Genomic DNA, 15,688 nt, shown 5'->3' on the forward strand with positions numbered 1-15,688 from the left:
GCAAGCTGTGGAGATCCCTGCCATAGCTGAGCAATAAGGCATCAGGGGCTCCTGCTTAGTATCACTGTGATGTCTCTGTCAGGCCATGGGAGGAACACACAGGGGACAAGAGGTTGGACCAGAAGTTATTGCTTTAGTAATATGGGGCCAGTGCCTTCTGAGGGTTGTCCTTAGTGCTTGCTGCTGGCCCTTGTCCTTTAGAAGCCCATGAGGCTGTCAACTACTCCTTACTCTCAAATGGGGTATGTGGCTGGCAGTACTGCCATAGATGGCTATTGGGACTGAGAAAGTGGACAGTGCCAAGAGCCAGAAGATCCCTCTGGGCTGTGCTGCTGGTGGCACATGGGCTCATGCTGGTGCAGACTACCAAACCTGCCACCACTGCCACTGCCCATGGAGCTGTTCCCACCTGGTGAGAGGATTGGGGTAACTGTCCCTTACCCAGTATGGGCTGAAAGATCTCCTGGCCTGGGGGGAAGGGCTCCAGAACTTGTCCAAGGGGTACAGGTTGCCATCTGCCATGTAGAAGGGGTTCAAGTAGGCACTGCTGGAGGTCTTGGCAAATGGGTAGGAGCTTGTAGCTTGGCAAATGGGTTGGTGTCCCTGCCATAGTCATCACATGAGCTGGGTGGGTACACAGAGGATGGGAGGCCTGGAAGCATCTGCTGGACTTTCTTGGACTGTAGCCCAAGCTGCTATCCAAAGCTCTTGGTACATGGCTGGGGTAGGAGGGGTAATACTGGAACCAGCCTTGATTACTGAGTGGTGCCAGTGGTCCAGGGCTGCTGAGGGCCAGCTCTCTGGGAAAGAAACCAGCCTGAGTCAAAGTGCCAACACCTGTGTCTCTCCCAAAGGCAACGCATGCTCTCCACTCACCCTTGACTCTGAGCCCAGGTCCCAGAAATGTAGAGGAAAAAAGACTCTTCTGGGACTCACTGAAGTGAGCACTTTTGCCATTAGTATGGCTTAGATTGAAGGAGAAGCTGTTCTGGTTTGGGGTTTCCCAGGAGCTCAAGCTAGGCCAGTCCTCCAGACCTGAGCCTTCAAACTGGGCACTGGCCAGAGAGGTGGGCTGGCCCTTCCCATTGACCACCTGCAGGGGGGAACATCATGCTGAAATCCAAGAGATTGCTGAGCCCCTTTTCCATGCCCTTTGGCACCATCCACTATGGTTGGTTCATTCTTCGCTGCAACAGTGGGTTCTTGGTCCAGGCTGGGTACCTCAGACCTAGAGATGGCCCTGCTTGGCACTGCCCTGCTATAACTGAACAAAAAGCAGGGGTTTGGCTTCCTGTCACATCAAAAGGAAAACTCATGGGGCAGATGCTGGTACAAAAGGAAAGAGGATATATTCAGATGCTCCATGTTCTGGGAGAAGGGAAGACTCTTGTCTCAAAGCCCACCTTCTCAGCACGATGAGGACAAAAGCCAGGGTCCAGAGTTCCGGCTCCAACTTAAAGTACAGTCCTTTTGAGCCTGCAGGCAGCTGCTAATCAGTCATAGTCCAGGTAGCTTAACTTGTTCCCAGCTGCTGTTTATTTCAGGCTCCTTCCTGGAGTCTGTGTGTAGAGCCCACACAGCCATAGGCCATGCAGCTGCTAGGGCCAAAGGTTGTGTGCTGCCAGGAGAGAACACGAAAATGCACCTGTGAGTATATCACCAGGTCAGACAGAGAGTGAGAGGCTCCCTCCTACAGTCCACGGGCCATGTGACTGCAAAATTCACTTGGCCCATGGAAAGTACAGGGATGTGTACCTTAGCTGGGTAAGTACCCTGAGTTCAGGTCATAAGCCACAGTGATTCTCTTTATTCCCCTTTATAAATAGTAGCTTGAGTGTAGTGTGGGCCAGGTGTTCTGTCAAAATAACCAGTCAACTTCCCAAACTTTTGTGTGTTTTGGGTGGTTTCTCCTTCCAACCAATCCCTTCTTTTCCCAGACTAGACTGATAAGCCTTTTTGGTCCAGCACCTCCCCCTGTGCCATTTTGACTTCCATGGCGCATGTGCCTGCCTTCCCCTCGTCTCACCCTCAATCTGGTACTGGAAAGGACAGAGGCCTTTTCTATTTATCCGATTATCTTACTAGCTCTTCATGCTCAGGCCCTATCCACTGATATTTCTAGCTTTCCATGTACTCAGTGTAAAAACCTCCTCCTGCTGCCATCCTGGTCAATGGGGAAACTCCCTGCTCTCCAGGTAGACTGTTTAACCATAACACTGCCGCACCGCATGAACCACCCCCAGACAATGTGGTACCCGCTGGCCTGAGGGTCCCAGATGGGAGACTGGATTGTGGCAGGGCTTCCCCCTTGGCTTGCCCTTCCTGCAGGCTGGGGCATGGCTGGAATGCTGACAGAGGCTGAGTACATAGAGCCCATTGTACCCACTGCCGATTAAGGTGGGTTTGGTCTGCCCACTGCTGCCCCATCTTCCTGCAGCAGGAGATATGTTCGGCCTCCTTTTTAGGAAAATTTTAAAAACATGGCTCACAATTTGTCCTTAGTTCAGAGAACATAAGAAACCCAGGATTTATTAGTATTGTCAGATGACAACTTTAAAGGGACAAGTTCTGATAGGTTCAAAGAAAGAAAGTGGGTAGAGATTTGGGGGAAAAGGGAAGTTTGGTGAGATCGTTAGAATGAGTTTTAGGGAATATAAAGGAGGTGGGCTGTTACAGAAAGGAAAGAGAAAGATGGCATTATGGGAGGAGTCTGAGACAAAGAAGCCTAGACAGGAGATCACACGACTCCAGAATCCATTTTATTTGTTTTGTTTGCTTCAGTTAATTTAGACATGTATTTTGTAGAGAGGCAATTACAGGCTTCTGATACTGTTTGGAAGCCTCAAAATATGAATCAAAATAGGAATTTTACTCAGTTTTGACAATTTTTGAGGCATGGTTGCCCAATTCAGCCTTAAGACAAGTAAGTTTGGGAAGTTTGAAAGTTCCCCATTATAGCTCTTCCTATTTAAATTTTGGTTAAATTGGTCCATTTAGTTTGAAATGCACATGAAAAAGGACCACAGTTTTAAAACATAAACTGGCCTCTGTCACTGAAGGGTGTTACCTTTAAAATATTTAGATGACTGAGATCCCATTTCTCAGAGGTTTTTCTCTAGAGCAAAAGATAACATGCTTCCTATAGAAGAGCCTAATCCCAAAGGATGCAGGACAAAGGCTGGCACACTTCTGATAGGGATCCTCCAGTTCTGAAATGAATTGGAACAAAGGCTAGTATGTACAATTCCTATAGGAATGGCTCAGTTTCAAAAGAAATAAAGCCAAAGGCCAAAGAAGTGCTCTCAGAAAAAAACAAGGACTCCACCTAGATCCTGAATAAAGTCTGGAAATTTCAAAATGCAAAGAATGCAGGGCTTACCATCTAAGTCCAAGGTTAGTGACCAAGCAGTGAACTGAATGGGCTCTGGATATCAACACCTGTTGGATCACCAGCCTTGGAGTTGGTGGTCTTCTCTGGATCCCACTTCAGATCACCAAATTATGTTGACTTTAAAAATAAGTTATATTACCAGCAAAAATGAGTTTATTAAGGAATAGCAAAGAATTGCAATTTGTGACCTGCAAGCTATAGCAAAACCATAGGCAAGTTCAGAGAACAAAGGAGTTGAACTTTTTTTTTTTTACACAGAGAAGAGGAAGTTGGGAGGAGCTTTTATAAACAAAGACTCCATTGGATGAAACTGGGAGTTCAAAGTGTAGTGGCTTTTCATTGACTAGATTCTGATAGTCTCTCATTGACTACCCCTGTTGCCAGGGGAGAGAGTAAAATCTTTCTTCCTGTAGGTGTTCGTAAGTATTGGAAGGCTTGTCTCTTCCTCATTTAGTCAACCATGAGTGGTAGGGTATGAGGGCTTTCTCTTGACTCCAATTTTAGTTGAGGTTTCACATATTAATTTTCAGTTATATAAAAGTAATTTGGTAAACAAATAATTTACCAATGGATGTTGAAATGTGTAGCTACATTTTAATTATCTTTATTGTAGCTAAACTGAAGTTTGTGAAAGGAGAGACTGTTTCACCTTGTCTTTTTGTTTAGTCAAGTCTTCAGCATTTACCACAATGGCTAGCACATGGTTGGTTCTCAGCAAATATTTAATTGATGGAAAAATAGTATTTTTATAAATGACAGTGTTCTCTCTTTCTGGTTGTACAGAAGAAACATGCACAGAATGCCTTAAATTTGTTACTCTTTCTATGATAACCTGTATTAACTTTACTTTTAGGAAAGGGCAGTGGTGTGCCAAGGGATATAAGCCAGCATTCTTTAAACTGAGATTAAGTTCTTCAGCATCCAAAGGAATTTTGATGTGGGGTAAAAGATACTCACTGATACTCATTATTCTTTGTATTTTCTTCAAGATTTACTTTATTAAAGATCTATATCTAATGAATAAAATACTGATAACCAATTTTCCTTGAACAATTAAACATAATTACTAATTTTGATTAGTATTAATTCTTAAAGCTAAAGTTTAATTAAAACTTCAATAAGTGTGGTACTGTGATTTATAATAAGAAATATATATTTGGTGTTCATCTGCTTTACTGGCATGAACCTCCTAAAACTCCTGGAATTTACTAAGTGTAAGAGCTACAATGTGTTTTTGTTATGATGGGTTGGTTCCTAGGAGACACAACTACATGATAAGATGATTAGTACTTTGAGTCTGCTAATTCCCCACCTCTTGGGGGGCAAGAAGGCCTGGCATTGAATTCAATCATCAGTGGTCAGTGATTTAATAATCATGACTATGTAATGAAGACTCCATAAAAATACAAAAGGGTGGAGTTCACAGAGCTTCCAGGTTGGTTAACATGGAGATTTGGTGAGTCTTTCCCTTTCCCCATACCTTCTTTTAGGCATCTCTTTCTTGTGGTTATTGCTTTTTTAAAAAAAAATTTCTTATTGTTGTTCAATTACAGTTGCTGACATTTTTTTCCCATTACTCTCCCCTGCACTGCCCACCCCCTTCTCCAACATTCAAATCCCCTCATTGTCCTTGTCCATGGGTCTTTATATACATTCTGTGACTTGACCTTTCTCCTTCTTTCCCCCATTATTTCCCTCCTCCCACCCCTCTGATCTCTGTCAGTTCTTTATTTCCATGTCTCTGGTTCTATTATGCTCACTGTTTGTTTTGTTGATTAGGTTCCACTTAATAGGTGAGATCATATGGTATTTGTCTTTTACCACCTGGCTTATTTCACTTAGCATAATACTCCCAGTTCGATACTCCCAGTATTGAAGCTGTTGTGAAGGGTAGGAGTACCTTCTTTCTTTCTGCTGGGTAGTGTTCTACTGCCTAAGTGTACCACAGTTTTTTGACCCACTCATTTACTGATGGGCTCTAAGGCTGTTTCAAGCACTTGGCCATTGTAAATAACACTGTTATGAGAATAGGCATGTATAGATTCTTTTGAATTGGTGTTTCAGGATTCCTAGGGTATAATCACAGCAGTGGGACTGCTGGGCCAAAAGCAGCTCCCTTTATAGTTTTTTGAGGAAATTCCATTATGATTTCCACAATGGCGGTACCGGTCTGCATTTCCACCAACAGTGTACTAGGGTTCCCTTTTCTGCAAAACCTCATCAGCACTTGCTGTTTGTTGATTTGTTTATGATGGCAATTCTGGCTGGGGTAAAGTGATATCTCATTGTGGTTTTAATTTGCATCTCTCTGATGATTAGTGATGATGAGTATCCTTTCATATGTCTATGTGCCTTCTGTGTGTCTTTCTTGGAGAATTGTCTTTTCAGGTCCTTCGGCCTTTTTTAAATTGGATTGTTTGTCTTTCTGGCATGGAGTTGTGCAAGTTCTTTATATATTTTGGAGATCAAACCTTTGTCCGAAGTATCAGTGGCAAATATATTTTCCCATATGGTTGGTTCCCTTTTCATTTTGCTGATATTTACCTTAGCCATGCAGAAGCCTTTTAACTTGATGTAGTCTGTTTGTTTATTTCCTTATATACCTTGCTCTAGGGGACATATCAGTGAAAATGTTGCTGTGTGGAATATCTCAAACTTTCCTGCCTATGGTGTCCTCTAGGACTTTTATGGTATCATGCCTTATACTTAAGTCTTTGTTCATCTTGAGTTTATTTTGGTATATGGTGCAAGTTGGTGGTTGAGTTTCATTTTTTTGCATGCAGCCATCCAGATCTCCCAACACCATTTGTTGAGGAGGCTATTTTTATTCTATTTTATGCTTCTGCCCCTGTTGTCCAATATTAGTTGACCACAGACCCCTGGGTTTATTTCTGGACTCTCTATTCTATTCCATTGATATATGTGTCTGTTCTTATGCCAGAGCCATAATGTTTTGATTAAAGTGGCCTTGTAATATAGTTTGATGTCAGGTATTGTAATCCCTCCTACTTTGTTCTTCTTTCTCAAAATTGCTTAGGCTATTCGGGGTCATTTATGGTTCATGTAAATTTTTGAAATACTTGTTGTATATCTGTGAAATATGTCATTGGGATTTTAATAGGGATTGTGTTGAATTTATAAATTGCTTTGGGTAGTATGGACAATTTCATGATGCTAATTCTTCCAGTCCATGAACATGGTATATGCTTCCATTTATTTCTGTCTTTCTTAATTTCTTTCTTCAGTGTTCTGTAGTTTTCTGAGTACAGGTCTTTTACCTCCTTGGTTAGGTTTATTCCTAGGTACTTTATTTTTCTTGTTGCTATAGTAAATATAATTTTTTCCTAATTTTTGTTTCTGATATTTCATTGTTGGTATACAAAAATGCCTTTGATTTCTGAATACTGACTATGTATCCCACTGTTTTGCCAAATTCACTTATTAGGCTGAGTAGTTTTTTCATGAAATCTGTAGGGTTTCCTATGTACACTATCGTGGTCATCTGCAAACAATGACAGTTTTACTTCCTCCTTTTCAGTTTGGATGCATATGATTTCTTTTTCTTGTCTGATCACTGTGGGTAAAACTTCCAATACTATAGAAGTTCAATAGAAGTGGTAAAAATGGACATGCTTGTTTTTTCCTGATCTTAGTGGGAAAGCTTTTAGTTTTTTCCTGTTGAGTATGATGTTTGCTGTAGGTTTCTCATATATGGCTTCATTTATGTTGAGGTATGCTGCCTCTACTCCCACTTCATTGAGTGTTTTTATCATAAATGAGTGCTGTAGTTTGCTTTTTCTGCAACTATTGATATGATCATGTGATTTTTGTCTTTCCTTTTGTTTATGTGATATATTACATTAATCTATTTGCATATATTACCATCCTTGCATCCCTGGGATGAATCACGTTGATTATGGTGCATGATCTTTTCAATGTATTGCTGGATGCAGTTTGCCAATATTTTGTTTAGGATTTTAGTGTCTATGTTCATTGGTGGTATTGGCCTGTAGTTTTCTTTCTTTGATTTTTTTTTATCTGGTTTTAGGAGTAGGATGATGCTGACCTCATAGAATGATTTTGGGAGTCTTCCCTCTTGGATTTTTTGGAATAGTTTGGGAAAGATTGGGGTTAGCACTTCCTTAAATGTTTTATAAAATCCTTCTGTGAAACCGTCCAGTCCAGGGCTTTTGTGCTGGGACATTTTTGATTACTGCTTCAATTTCACCAGCTGTTATCAGTCTGTTCAGGCTTTCTGCTTTTTCTAGATTTAATTTTGGAAGATTATATGTTTCTAAAAATTTGTCTGTTTCACCCAGGTTTTCAAATTTTTTGGTATATAACTGTTCATAGTAATTTCTTATAATCCTTTGTATTTCTGTGGTGTCAGTTATAATCTCTCCTCTTTCATTTCTGATTTTATTTATTTGGGTTCTCTCTTTCTCTCTCTCTCTCTCATGACTCTGGTTAATGGCTTGTCTATTTTGTTTATCTTTTCAAAGAACCAGCTCCTGGATTCATTGGTCCTTTGATTTGTTCTTTTAGTCTCTATGTCATTTACTTCTGCTCTGATCTTGGTTATTTCCTTCCTTATGCTCACTCTGGGCTTTGTTTTTTGTTGTTCCTCCTATTCTTCTAGATGTAGGGTTAGGTTGTTTATTTGAAATATTTCTGTGTCTTTTAGGTAGGCCTGTATTTTTATGAACTTCCTCTCAGAACTGCCTTGGCTGTGTCCCATAGGTTTTGGATTGTTGTGTGTTCATTTTCACTTGTTCCCAGAAATGTTTTTATTTCTTCTTTGATCTCATTATTAACCCATTCATTGTTTAATACCATGGTATGGTATTTAATCTCCATGAATCTGATTGTTTTTGAATATTTTCCTTGAGGATTGTTTATAGTTTCAGGCCCCTGTGGTCCAAGAAAATGCTTGATATAATTTCAATATTCTTGAATTTGTTGAGGCTTGTTTTGTGTCTTATTTTGTGGTCTCTCTTTGAAAATGTACTATGTGCATTGGAAAAGAATGTTCTGGTATTTTGCTCCCTTGGGATAAAAGGTTCAATATATATCAGTTAAGTCCATTTGATCTAGGGCATTGTTTAATACCACAATATCCTTGCTGACATTTTGTTTGTAAGATCTATACGTTTTTGACAGTGGGGTGTTGAAAGTCTCTACTATAAGTGTGTTACTGTCTATATTTTTCTTGAAGACCTCTAAGATTTCCTTATGTATTTGGATGTTCCTATTTTGGGTGCATATATGTTTATGTTTATGTCTTCTTGATGAATTCTTTCCTAGAGGATTATGAAGTGTCTTTCTCTGTCTCTTTTTATAGACTTTGCTTTTAAATCTGTTTTGTCTGATGGAAGTATTTCTACCCCAGGTTTGGTTTTTTTTCTGTCAATTTGCTTCAAATATTTTTTTCTAGCTCTTCATTTTCAGTCTGTGTAGGGGTTCTGCTCTGAGAGAGGTCTCTTGCAGGCAGCATATGTGCAAGTCATGTTTCCTTATCCATTCAGCTACTCTATGTCTTTTGACTGGAGCATTTAATATATTTACTTTGAATGTCATTATTGATAGGTATTTACTCATTGCCATTTTTCCCCTTTGTACCTGTGTTCCTCTCTCTCACACTTTACCTTCATCTTCTTTAGGATCTCTTGCAGTGCTGATTTAGTGCTGGTTTAGCCTTCTTTTGTCTGTGAAACTCCTTATTTCACTTTCCATTTTAAATGGCAGCCTTCTGTGTAGTCTTGGTTGCAGGCCTTTGTTTTTCATTACTTAGAATATTTCTTGCCATTCCCTTCTGTTTTGTAGTGTTTCTGTTGAGAAATCAGCTGTTAGCCATATCAGAGCTCCCTTATATGCTACTTCCTGTTTCTCCTTTGCTACCTTTAAGATTCTTTCTTTGTCTGTAACGTTGGGCATTTTCATTATGGTGTGTCTTGGAGTAGGCCTCATTGGGTTCATCATGTTTGTGACCCTCTGTGCTTCCTGAACTTGTGTGGTTTTTCCCCTCTCCAGGTTAGGGAAATTTTCTGTCATTATTTTTTCAAACAGATTTCCTATTCCTTGTTCTTTTTCTTTTCCTTTTGGTAGTCCTGCGACTTAAATGTTGTTGCATTTCATGTTGTTCTGCAGTTCCCTTAAGCTATCTTCACATTTTTTAATTATTTTTTTCATGCTGTTCCTTGACCTTGGTATGTATTTCTGCCTTGTTCTCTAGCTCACTAATTCAGTCCTCTGCTTCATCCAGCCTGCTTGTAACTCCTAGTGTATTTTTATTTCAGATATTGTGTTCTTCATTTCTTCCTGTTTCTTGATTATAGTTTATATATCCTTTTTCATGCTGTTGTAGTTCCCACTCAGTGCCTTGTAATTGTTGGTGAGTTCCTTGAGCATCCTTATAACCATTCTTTTGAATTCTATGTCTGATAATTTGCTTGCCTCCATTTCACTTAGGTCTTTTACTGGGGATTCTTCTATTCCTTTCAATTGCAGATTCTTTATTTTTCTCCCCATTTTAGGTGACTTTTTTCTTTCTGATATTTTGGATGCTCTGCTTTGTCAGCTGTCTTCATGGGGCGAACTTCTGTGGCAGGAGTTATGTAGGACTCAGTGGTGCAGTCTCTGTGATCTCTTTGTCTGGACACTTTAGGGTTTCCCTTTCTTCCATTTGTGTGGGCTCTCTTGTTGTACTTGGGCTTATTCTGTTGGTGCCTTCTTTGTTGGTGTGTTCTTCACTCCAGTGGGTTTACTGGTAGTTGCAACTCCCACCTTGTCTTGTAAACTATTGTGCAGGTGTTGGCTAACAAAGCAATATTACCAAACAATGAAACCTATGCCAGCAAAAAGAACCTCCCCACCACATCCGCAACCTCAACCACAATTGAATTAAGGCTAATAAAGGTAAAGAGAGATAGAAGATATCATTAGATATATCAAAGAGAATATGAGATGACCAAAAGAGAGGAAAATGTTGTTGTGTGGTAAGAGGGAGGAGAGTTATTAAGAGCTGGGATAGAACCAAGGTGAAGAAAGGGAGAGAACAAAAATTTAAAATGTAAGTAAAACATGAATGGGCAATGGGAACATTGGGGTAAGAAGGGGGAAGAGTATACTATGAGATTTCAAGTAAAATTGAAAATGTACTGGACCAGTGGGAGCAATATTACAGAAAAACCACAGCTGGGTCAATAACAATGACAGCTGAATGAAGTTTAACAAAGGTGAAACAGGAATAAGAATATTGTAGAAAAGTAAGAAGTGAATATGTCTTCAATAAAGAAAAACGATTTTGATAGGATGGGGGAAGCAACCTAACAAGAGTAAGGAGTCAATCCCAGGTTGAGGGAGGGGGAAAAAAAAAAGAATAGAGAACACAATGAAATAAAATTCCTCATTCAACTGATCAGAGGCAGGGTGTAGGTAAAGTGGAGTAAGACGGGGGGAGAGAATTTTATGGGATTTAAAGTACAAACAAATAGTGAACAAATACGAGTTCCATTGGAGAAGTACAGCAATAACTGTGGTATTTTACCCAACTAGCCACTGTTTATAAAAGGTGGAAAAGAAATAAGATTCTTATTAGAGGAGAGAAAGAATGTGAGATGACAAGAAAAAAGAGCACTTATGCAAGGTTAGATGGAGGAGAAATAGTGAGAGTAAGGGATAGAAACTTGATGTAGTGTAAGAAAAAGTAAAGTTTACAACAACAGTAATAAAGCTCAGGAAGATGACAAAAGGTAGTAAGACTAGGGAAGGGTGTTATGTGGGATTTGGAATAATAATAGTATGTTAAGAAATATATAATCTGAATGAAAAATGAAAAGTAAAGAACAAGAGTAGTGAGTTATTTGGAATATGAGTGAAGTGAAAGAAGAAAATTTTAAATGCATTATGAAAGGGAGAATAAAAAACAAAACCATAAAAACAAACAAACAATACTCATTAAACAGAAGAAAGAGAAATACCAAAAAATTCAAGTTCTGCTGAAGAACAAAGTGATATTTGCTTCAGTTGTTGGTGTTTGCCTTCTGACTTCTTTCTGGATCTGTCTCTAGTGTTCTCTCAGCTCCAGGTCTTACTATCTTACTCTTGAAAAAATAAAACAAAAATTCCTGCCCACTGGGTTTTGCAGATATTCCCAGTTCCTGCAGGCAGAGTGGGGCTGAGCTACAGTTTTTCCTTTCCTGTGGTTCTACAAGGATGGGGGCTCAGTCTGGGCTACAGTAATCACATTTTCTAGCTCATGCCCTCTGAGCACTGTATGGCCCACACTCTCCATTCTGTGCATTTGTGCCTGGCCCATTCCGACAAGCCACCTTGCCTTTTACCCTTTTGATCAGTCTGTGAGGTGCCCTGAGTGGGAACAAATTGTGCCCCTACTCCTCCCACTTTTTGGGCCATGCCACTGGCTTCTTTGCTTTTGAAATCTTTGTTTTGGCTTTGGCAGGGGCAGGAGCTTCCTTTTTTTCTTTCCACACCATCTTCATGGAAAGCTCTCCAGCCCCATTTGTTGTAAAGACTATTCTCACCCTCCAACATGGAATTGCCTTTGCACATTTATTTTTATAAATTTTTTTTATTGTTGTTCAATTACAATTTTCCCAACTTTTCTTCCATTCCTCTCCCCCGTCCCACCCAATGCCTGCTCCCACAGTCAATCCCCACCCTGTTGTCCATGTCCATGGGTCCTTTATACATGTTCTTTGACTAGACCCTTCCTCTTCTTTCCCCCATTTCCCCCCCGCTTCCCTCCATGAGTCAGTTAGTTTTATTTGTGTGGGTCTATTTCTGGATTTTTATTCTGCTCCATTGAACTTCCAATGCAACACTGTCATCATTGTTGCAATAGCATGAGCCTTAGTATCTGTTGAAGTAATTCATCATGCTTTTTTAAAAGATTGTTTTAGTTATATTAGGTCACATGACTTTTCATATACATTTTGAAGTAATCTTCTATATGTATACAGAAAAATCTTCCTGAGATTTTATAGGAATTTCATTAAATCTATAGACACATTAAAAAAAGAACTGCCACATTTGCTATGGTAAATTTTGTAACCCATGAACACCATTTATGTACATCTGATAGAACTTGTAGGAAGCTAATTAAGGTTAAATATGATAAGGGTGGAGACCTAATCTAGTAAAACTTGTGTCTTTCTAAAAAGAAACAGACATCAGGAATACATGTGCACAGAAGAAAGGCTATATGAGGACACATGTGACATTTTTGACAGACAGGAAGAAAATTTTCACCAGAAACCAATCATGTTGACATCTTGATCTTATACTTTCAGCCTCCAGAAGTGTGGAAAAATAAATTTCTGTTGGTTAAGTCACCCAATCTTTTGATATGACAACCAGAGCAGACTACTACAACCTCCTAAGTGAGGGAGGCTCTATCCCTGAGAGTCTCTCCCGCCACTGTGGATGAAGAAAAAAGTCATCCCAGACATTCTTGTTCTGCCAGGAAAAGAGGGTGGCGATTTCCTCTAGTGGAAAATGCCCCATGCCCTTCTCTTGAAGTGGCTTTTATTGAGAACAAAATACGTGCAGGGGTATACAGCATGCATGCAAAGCATCAAAAGGTTATAGATAATAAATTGAAGAAATACAGAGGTTTGTCTTAAATCAAATTCTGTCAGACAAGTTAGTGCTAGATGCTCATTAAGGCGCAGTTTTCGGGGCTCAAGAATTATCTCCTTACGGTGAAGTAAAATATCTGGTTTTTCCTTATCAGGGCTGTGTGAAGCAGAGTAGGCTTCAGTGGATACAGTGCATTCTTTCATGGGGCTACAGTTCCCGATACCACACAAAGTGGCCCTCAACACCTAGGATAAATTTATTCCTAGGTATTTTCCTCTATGAGGCCATTGTAAATAGAACTGCTTTCTTAGTTGCCTTTTTGATTATTTATTGCTGGTATGAAGAAACTCAACTGATTTTGCATGCTGACTTTGTAATCTACAACTTCAAAAGACAGGCTGACTCTCCTGCTAGGAGCTAATGTAGCTAGCAACTTGAAGTTGCAGTCGATGCTTATTTACCATTCTGAGAATCCTAGGGACCTTAAGAATCATTTAAAATATACTCTGTCTGTGTTTTATAAATGAAACAACAAAACCTGGATGACAGCATATTTGTTTACAGCATTGTTTACTGAATATTTTAAGCCCAATGATGAGACCTACTGCTCAGAAAGACTCTTTTCAAAATATTACTGCTCACTGACAACGTACATGATATACCAAGAAATATATAACAAAATTAGATATTGTTTTCTAATACAATATATGCTAATACAACATCTATTCTTTAGCCAATGGATCAAAGAGTAATTTTGACTTCCAGGTTTCATCCTTTAAGAAATATATTTTGGAATAGAGAGTCCAAAACCACCCAGTGCAGGCGTGCACACTTGCGCCGAGTGGCCAGCCAGGGTTGGCGACTGTGTGTGTGGACCTGCACGAGCTAGTGAGGGCTTCCATGGGCTGGAAAGGCGTCCCACAGGTTGGCACCAATGGGGCCTGCGAAGGTGTGCAAAGATCAGCGAGGGCAGGTGTAAATCGACCCGCGTGGGTCGCGAGTGCAGAGCAGGCCGCAGAAATAGTGGATCCTGGGCCGAAGGGGTCACAGAGCTGCCCAGAATCCTTGGAGGAGAGACTGGAGACAGGATTAACCGGAGAGTCCTGGAGCTGACTTCCTCCCATTTCCATGGTCTCCATTTGGCGAGGGCAAGCAACGCATCCAAAGAGCCAAAAGCAGGGAAAGCACACAATAGGAGAGCATAAACAGACCAGTGCCAGGGTGCCCGCAGGCCTGCGGGACCAGACCAGTACATGAGGTCGCAAAGAAGCCCCATGTGCTGGAGCAAGCAAGCGCAAGCCCAGGCTGGCGGGGGATCCTGCCCGGTAGGGGAGCGTGATCAAGGAGCGCGCGGGAGAGTGCAGAGCGATCCACAGAAATAGTGGATCCCTGGACAAAGGGGTCAAATAGCTGCCCAAAGCAGGAGTCAGACACATATAGTAGACTCCTGGCAGGCTCAAGGAAACAACCGAAGACCATATAGGGTCAACAACTGACATCATCAGAGGCAGGCCCAGAAAAAGTAAAGGAAAAACAAACAAACAAACAAACAAACAAACAAATGAAAAGACCCGCCTATTACCGTAGAATTTAACCCACAAAGGCAGGAAATCTAGATGGCTCAATTGTAGCAGAAGCAAAAATAAATAAACAAACAACAAACAAATAAATAAATAAATTACTTAACAGACTTTCCCAAAAATGGAAAGAAAAAGAAGTTCCCCACAAATAAGTTGAAAAGGGGACTCCCCAAAGAGAGAGATAAATGAAATAGAGGCAAGGGAACTATCAGATGTTGAATTCAAAACACTGGTTCTAAGGAAGCTCAATGAGCTCAGCCAGCTCAAAGAGAACTATGAGAAACTGCAAAGAAACTATCAGGATCGTATAACAAACTATATCAATCTGGAAAAGGACATAGAAAGTATCAAGAAGACACAAGAGGATATGGAGAATACCATTTCTGAATTGAAGAACAAGTAGAAGGAATCAAAAGCAGGCTGGATGAAGCTGAGAATCGAGTCAGTGAGATGGAGGATAAGGTAGAAAAAAGCTCCCAGAAAGAACAAGAAATGGAAAAATGGCTCAAAAGAATGAGGAGGCATTTAGGGAAATGCAGAACAACCTGAAATGCAATAATATCCATATAATAGGGATCCCAAAGGAGAAGAAGAGGAGCGAGGGATAGAGATCCTCCTTGAAAAAGTAATGATGGAAAATTTCCCAAATTTGAGGAGAGAAACGCTCTCATGGATCCAGGAGGCACAGAGGACGCCACTCAAGAGGGACTCAAAGAGGTCCACTCAAAGACACATCATCATTAAAATGGCAACTGTCAAATACAAAGAGAGAATCCTCAAGGAAGCAAGGGAGAAGGAGAAAGTAACATACAATGGGGCTCCGGTAGGTCTAGGAGCTCACTGCTCAACAGAAAAACTACAAGCCAGAAGGGAATGGCAACAAATATTCCAAGCCATGAAAAGCAAGGGCCTACAGCCAAGGCTGCTCTACCCAGCTAGGCTCTCCATTAAAATAGAAGGGGAAATATGGAGTTTTCCAGACAAGAGAAGGCTAAAAGAATACATCTCTACAAAACCAGCACTCCAAGATATACTAAGGGGACTGGTTTAAGTAGATGAAGGAAAAGAATGAGAGAGAGGAACACAGGTACAAAGAGAAAAGATGAGTAAGTTTCTA

General features: G+C 40.4%; 1 pseudogene; it reads right to left on the bottom strand.

Annotated features, from left to right (window-relative positions):
* Positions 1–216: 216 nt before the first annotated feature.
* LOC129083035 (transcription factor E2-alpha-like) lies at positions 217–1,181 on the bottom strand (annotated as a pseudogene).
* Between the last annotated feature and the right edge of the window lie 14,507 nt (positions 1,182–15,688).

Source organism: Pteronotus mesoamericanus, unplaced genomic scaffold, assembly GCF_021234165.1.
Source record: "Pteronotus mesoamericanus isolate MK-2021 breed Mesoamerican mustached bat unplaced genomic scaffold, CSHL_Meso_final scaffold_165, whole genome shotgun sequence".
NCBI lineage: Eukaryota > Metazoa > Chordata > Mammalia > Chiroptera > Mormoopidae > Pteronotus > Pteronotus mesoamericanus.